Here is a 7068-nt window from a genome sequence, read left to right as displayed (position 1 = left end):
CCAGGCGGGTCTCGAACCCGCAGGCTCAGGCAATCCATTCACCTCAGCCTCCCAAGGCGTGGGATTACAGGCAGAGCCACCGAGCCCAGCTCATTTTGTGCTTCTTATAAGGCAGAAGTGTTTCTCTATACTTATGTCTCTATTGAAAGTCGGAAAACAATCTGAAAGGACTTCAATGTGTTACCAAAAAACCAGAAGAGAGAGTATTTCTTTGTGCAGATGAAGAATATTCCTGTTAATTTAATAAACAGGCACATGGTCTGTCTCACTCATGTAGGATACTCCTGGGCCCACGGGCCTTTAATTTTGCCAACTCCTGATCTAGATCAAAGTTACTGGTGGCTTGGGAAGAAATAAGCAAGTCCTGCCTTCTTCCTGGTGGCCGAAGCATATGGAAATGGCCAGAGTGTCTGAGAGGACAATGGGAGCCTCCCTCTCTCTATCCAAAACAGTAAGGAAAGGGTCAAGAAATCTACTGACTTTGGGTGATGTCAGACCAAAAGCCCAGGTGTCCGATGGCACCTCCTGCACACATTTCTATGACACGTAGGACTGCATTAGAGAATGCCTGTGAGGACAGCAAGAGTCACCCAGGAGGGACCATGGGCTCCCTCACAGACCTCTGTCTCCTTGGAGGAATTTGTACTCTTTTAAAACAAGTAGAGATGGAGTCTTGTTATGTTGCCTGGGTTGGTCTAGAATTCCTGTGCTCAAACAATCCTCCTGCCTCAGCCTCCCAAAAGTGCTGGAATTACAGGCATGAGGCACCACATTTGGCTGAAACTTGTACTGTTTTTTTGTTTTTTGTTTTTTGTGAGTTGGAGTCTCACTCTGTCACCCGGGCTGGAGTGCAGTGGCACGCTCACAGCCACCGCAGCCTCGACCTGCTGGGCTCAGGTGATCCTTCCCCTCGGCCTTCCAAGTATCTGGAACTATGGACGTGTGCCACTACACCCGGCTAATTGTTTGATTTACTGTAGAGATGGGGTCTCACCAAGTTGCCCAAGCTTGTCTCAAACCCATGGGCTCAGGATGTTCTCTTACCTCAGCTTCCCAAAGTGCTGGGATTATAGGCGTAAGCCACTGTGCCCAGCCGAAACTTGTACTCTTAAGGCACTTGCATGGTGTCAGGCAATCACATGGCTAAAAGGCTGATATGGCTTATCACCTCACTGCTTATCTCACTCTGGCTGACTTAGAGAGGTCTGCTTTCTGCCTGTTACCTGGCTTTTCTGATGGTGAGCATCCCCTTGTACTCTCTTTTTTTTTTTTCCATGAGTACCGGCTTAGAACCTGGTGCCATAGGGACTGGCCTGGCAAAGGGATGAGCCAGGAGCTTTTATCTGCTGAGGCCAATCTGGAGACTGCTTCCAGAGGTATCAGCCCACTGATTGGGACTTCGAGGATAGTCCTGGAGCTAGGAAAGACTTAAAACATTGGACCATAGGGGCCATTTTTGACCTGGGGGGTTTCAGGAGTCTACAGCCACCGGACTGTCCTAGTGGGAGAGGCAGTTCAGAGACTGAATCTGCTGGGGCTGGCCTGGCGATCAGGGAGGTCCAGAGCCTGGAGCCTCTAAGGTCAGCCCAACTGTGTGTCAGACTGGAGATCAAATCTGTAGCACAAGCCTGGATCCTGCAGCTGCTGGATCCTTCCTGGTACCAGGACAGGACTCCCTTGTACTCTCAAATCGTCCCGGTTTGGACGATAAATTACAGCCTACTTGTAACTGTCCCCTTATCTTGCATTTATAATTATAACCACTTCTGGAAGGTATGCCCTTATGCTGGGTCCATGAGCAAGCCAAGAGCAGGGACAGTGGTGGTTTACAGGCACAGTCCAGGGGACGGTTTCTTGGGCGTGCATCCTCTAATCAGCCTGACCACTCTCTAAATGGGTTAGCTCCCAGGAGGGGCTCACCACCCCTGCAACTCCGTGTCTACCCTCCCATCTGTGCTATGCAAGCTGCCAAGTGCCATTGAGGACGGCCAGGCTGTGTGCTCTTTCTTCCTGTCTTCTTCCGTTTCTGCACAGCGGAGCGCTCAGCACACTTCTCACTTCCAGGAATCAATGTCCTCACTCAGTGGTAGGAAGGCTGAGGTTCCCTCTTCTACTCCTACCCCCACCCCCTGCCCCGTGCTCTGCTTACTGGGTCTCTTTGGCATCACACACTCCTCCCACTACTCCCTATCCCCCAGGCCCAACTCCTGTCCAGCACCCTGTCCTTCTCCCCCAACCTTTGGGACCCCTCATCTTTTCCCCAGGGAGCCAGTATAGTGGGCTGTAAAGTATGAACTCGGCAGAGAATCCACACTGGAGTCTTGATCCTGTCAGTTAATTCTTGTGTGATTGTGGATTGTTCCTCAATTTCCCCCAAGCCTCATTTCCTCACCTATACAAGGAGGCAAATAAATATGGCTCTTATGGAGATGCTGCGGGCAGTCAATGGGCTAAGGCATGAAGAGGATGGAGGGCTGGGCTCGATGTGTGGTACCCACATGCTAGCATCATGATAGTCACCACGGGCCTGGACCGATCTTGGGCCCCGACCTGCTCACCTCCCCTAGCAGTTGAGTTCCTCCAGAACAAATCCTTCCATCGAGGGAGCTCTGCAGGGCAGTTGGTGATGGTCGTAGGCACTGGAAACCCGTTGGACGGTCCAGGGCCCTGGATCCTCTCATCCAGTTCCCTCTGGAAACCTCATTGTGCAGGTCCAGCCACATTGAACCACATTATCCATGGAAACACACACACACACACACACACACACACACACACACACACACACCCAGAGAGCAGACATTCTTCTGAGTATCATCTATAACCATAAAGGTGGACATATTGTTGTCATTGCCTCCTAGTTGGCTAACTGTCTATAGCCTCTCTCTCCTGCAAATGGGCTAGACACAAAAGCAGTATGTTGACCTCACTCAGTAAATCCCATTGCAGTTTAAGGGAAAACATACACATCTTTGCAAATGATAGGTCGGTTTTAAGTAACCTCTAAAAATATTAAGCTCCCACAAAACAATGAAATTCAGCAATACATTTTCTTCTCATTGGGTTAAATTTGGGAAATAAACCATTCATCCAAGTACAGAAATGAATTCAATGAAAATGGAATAAATAAAGCCTGATTTGGCTGGGAATAGTGGCTCAGCCCTGTAATCCCAGCACTTGGGAAGCTGAGGCAAGAGGAGGATCGCTTGAGGCCAGGAGTTTGAGACTAGCCTGGGCAACAGAGTGAGACTTTGTCTTTACACGGGCATGGTGGCATGTGCCTGTAGTCCCAACTACTCAAGAGGCTGAGGTGGAAGGACAGTTTGAGACCAGCAGTCTGAAGCTGCAGTGAGCCATGATGGCACCACCGCATTCCAGTTGGGCAATAGAGTGAGACCCTGTCTCTAAAATAAATGCATAAAATTAAATTAAAAAATAAAATAAAGGCTGATTTGCTTTTCCAGTGTTGATTAAATTTCCTAATTCCCATCCCAGAAGAAGGCAAGGGCTTGCCCATTCATTTCTGCAGCAAACACTTAATGAATGCATGCTACCTGCCAAATGATGCCTGGAAAACACTCACTCTGTTGTTGAGATGGAACTTTCAGGGATCATTTCTTCCTTCCTTTCTTTCTTTCTTTTTTTTGAGTTGAAGTCTCACTCTGTCACCCAGGCTGGAGGGCAGCGGCACACTCACAGCCATCCCAACATCGACCTGCTGGGCTCCGGCAATCCTTCTGCTTCAACCTTCCAAGTAGCCAGAACTATAGGTGCGTACTAACACGCCCAGCTAATTTTTTTTTTTTTATTGTAGAGATGAGGTCTTGCCAAGTTTCCCAGGCTGGTCTTGAACCCACAGGCTCAGGCAATTCACTTGCCTCGGCCTCCCAAAGTGCTGGGATTACAGGCTGAGCCACTGAGCCCGGCCTCAGGGATAATTTCTATGGTGCATTACTAGAGAAGCTTCTCTGACCACATAGAGCACTGGAAACCACCAGGGGAGGTGGAGCACTCTCTCCTGAGCGTGAAGCCGCCTCTTGGTGTTGCTTCCCTGCAACTGCCATTTGCCATTGATGATGGTTCTTCTCTTCCCCTGGGAGAGCAAGGGGGAGAGGACATGGTCTGAGTGGTTCCTGTTGACGTTGAGGAAAAAAAAAAAAGAAAACATACTAGCCTCTCCCATGCCAGTGATCCTGGCATTCATGCACAGACCTCCATTTGACCTTGACAGTTGAACAACTTAGCCTGTGTTTGGGAAGGGGACATGACCCCTTGTTCACATGTTTGTTCCTCTTGGTCAGCGTCCTCTCGGCCTGGCTGGACAAGCAATGCCATCTTCACTAGCTGGTCAGTTTCACTTGCTACTGGGGTCTTAGTCCGTTTGTGCTGCTACAACAAAAATACTATAGACTAAGTACTGTATAAAGAACAGAAATTTATTTTCCACAGTTCTGGAGAATGGGAAGTCCATGATTAAGAAGCTGGCAGGTATGGTGTCTGGCAAGGACTCCTTCTGCTTCCAAGATGGTGCCTTGTTGCTACTGTGTCCTCACATGGTGGAAAGCAGAAGGGCAAAAAGGGAGGAACTCGCTCCCTCAAGCCCTTTTGCAAGGCACTAATCCCAGAACCAGTGGCATCTAGTGTCAGTTTCAGAAAAACCTAAGGCACCTGCCTGCATCTTCTCTCTTTGCCTAGGGTGGGGGTCTTCATGCAGTGTGTGTATTTGGGGGGGAGTTGGAGACAAGGCCTCCATCTCCTGACTCCTGGTCCCAGGGCTTCATGCTATCCTCTGCCCTGCAGACTCTCCTTAATCCCCAGAATCCTACCCATCCTCACCTTTCCCGTCCCTCCTGCCCATCCCTACTCCCAGCACAGAACCCACCATCACTGCCACTGGTCATTACCTCCTCTCTCCCCAATTGTGCCCTTGGTACTCAAGGACCTGTGTAACCTCCCCCTCCTCTATTTGATCACACCTGTGGAATGAAAGAAGCAGGATCTTAGATGGCACCTACAAGCCCCACCCTGGTCAGGTCCTAAGTAGCATTTTGCATAAAATGACCCAGACATATATTTGAAAAGAAGGCAGTATCCAAAGAGCCCTGGGTGTGATCCGGCAAATTCGAGGCTGTCTCTGGGCGCCAAGGGAACTGGTGGACATTCCTGCCTAGTCTTGACTGGGCCTGGCTTATGTGGGTTCGACTCTCCTTCCCCCCAGCTGCTAGAGATACCAAAACATATCACTTGCCTCCTTGTCATTTTAGCATCTGTGTGGCTTGGAGTCTAGAGGGAGAAAGAGAAGGTGTGGCTGTACTTCCAGCCTGGCTCAAGACTGAAGCCGACAAGCCAAGCAAAATCAACCCAAATCTCTCCACACTTGGCCTGGGATAGGGGCTGGAAATGCTTAAAACAGATCATTGAGCCCCACCTGAGAAGTTGTCATGCTGCATGCTGGGGCGAGGCCTGAGAAATCGACTTCTAACAGGTTCCTGGGTGATGGTGACGCTTGCTGGTGCTTGACCACATTTTAAGAGCCACTGGCCTTCAGAAAAAGGTTCATATTCTGCCAGTTTTTACCCGTGGACTTACCAGCCATTTCCAGCTGGCGTCCATTCTGACTGGTGGGTGTCAAAATATTGTGAAAATCGCACTTGCCTACAGAGGTTATTAGACACAGAGGGAGTAAGTGGGCTAGATGAAACATGCCTCTCAGCCTAGAATGTCATACTCCCACTTTTGTCAGATATAAGAAATATGTTTAAAAAAAGAAAGAAAAAAGACTAGGTGCAGTGTCTTAAGCCATTGTAATCCCAGCACTTCAGGAAGCCGAAGCCAGGGGATTGCTTGAGATTGACCTGGGCAACATAGCAAGACCCCATTTCTAAAACGACAACAAAAAGGCATCACTCTCCTCTTTACCCTGGGCAGACACAGCTCAAGGCAATGCAAACTGGGCCCCAGCGATGGGGAGAAGCAGGGATGAAACAGCACAGAGCATGCCCAGCCCTGGGGGTGGCCCATGCTCAGTTGCAGCTGATGGTGGCATCTAAAAAGGCCAGCTCAGGATTGTCCAAAGAAGTCAGAGCTCCAGATCTGTGAACTCTTCTTGTTTCTAAACATTGGCAACTCATTTAAAATATATTTCCTAAACTTTAGGCCAAGCAAATTACATGGGCATTTGAGTCTTCTGAGCTTGGGACAGAGTGAAGGCTGAGTGTGCTGAGACCCGGGAAACATGAGTCCCATTACAGATGAGGACACGCAGGACAGTAGAGCAGGACAGAAGCCCAGGCCAACTCCCTCTCTCCTGGGATGACTGGGCAAGGTCTGGCCTCTGGAGAATGGCGGTGGAATGGCTAAGAGTCACGAAACTGCTGTGCCCAGAGTCCTCCGGCTCCAGAAACATCACAAAGAAATCTGGTGGGGAGGGAGGGAGGGGCTCTTCACAGTGATCAGAGGGGAAGGCAGGGGAAGCCTGGGGTAGGGGGGAGAGGGTAGATAAAGCAGAATGTAGCGGCCACTGCACTCCAGAATGTAGCTGAAGGGGGGAGGAGGGTGGAGTCTCACCAGGTGGGCCAGCCGGGATCCCGGATCACCTGAATGGAGCCACCACTGCCACCTTCAGCCCTCCTGGGCCTGTAGGCGAGCACGCGTGTGTGCAGTGTAACGTACATATGTATATGCATGAAGGAGATGAGGGGAGGGGAGAGCCCAGGCTGAAGGGCACAGCAGCTAAGCAGATGACCCCCATGGAAAGTGGTCTTCGGAGGTCTGGGGCAGGGTCCGACGACAGGGAACATTACATACATTACTGGAGTACCGCTACAATGGACAATCATGCAGCTATTAAAACACAAAGGTAAGCCGGGCTTGGTGGCTCAGCCTGTAATCCCGCGCCTTGGGATGCTGAGTTGAGTGGATTGCCTGAGCCTACGGGTTCGAGACCCGCCTGGGCAACTTGACAAAACCTTATCTCTACAATCAATCAAAAATTAGCTAGGCATCATAGCGCGCGCCTGTAGTTCCAGCTACTTAGAAGGCTGAGGCGGAAGGATCACCGGAGCCCAG

This window comes from Carlito syrichta, unplaced genomic scaffold, assembly GCF_000164805.1.
Source record: "Carlito syrichta isolate Samal-C Ts95f unplaced genomic scaffold, Tarsius_syrichta-2.0.1 Scaffold313978, whole genome shotgun sequence".
Classification (NCBI taxonomy): Eukaryota; Metazoa; Chordata; class Mammalia; order Primates; family Tarsiidae; genus Carlito; species Carlito syrichta.
Note: the sequence above shows the minus strand (reverse complement) of the source record.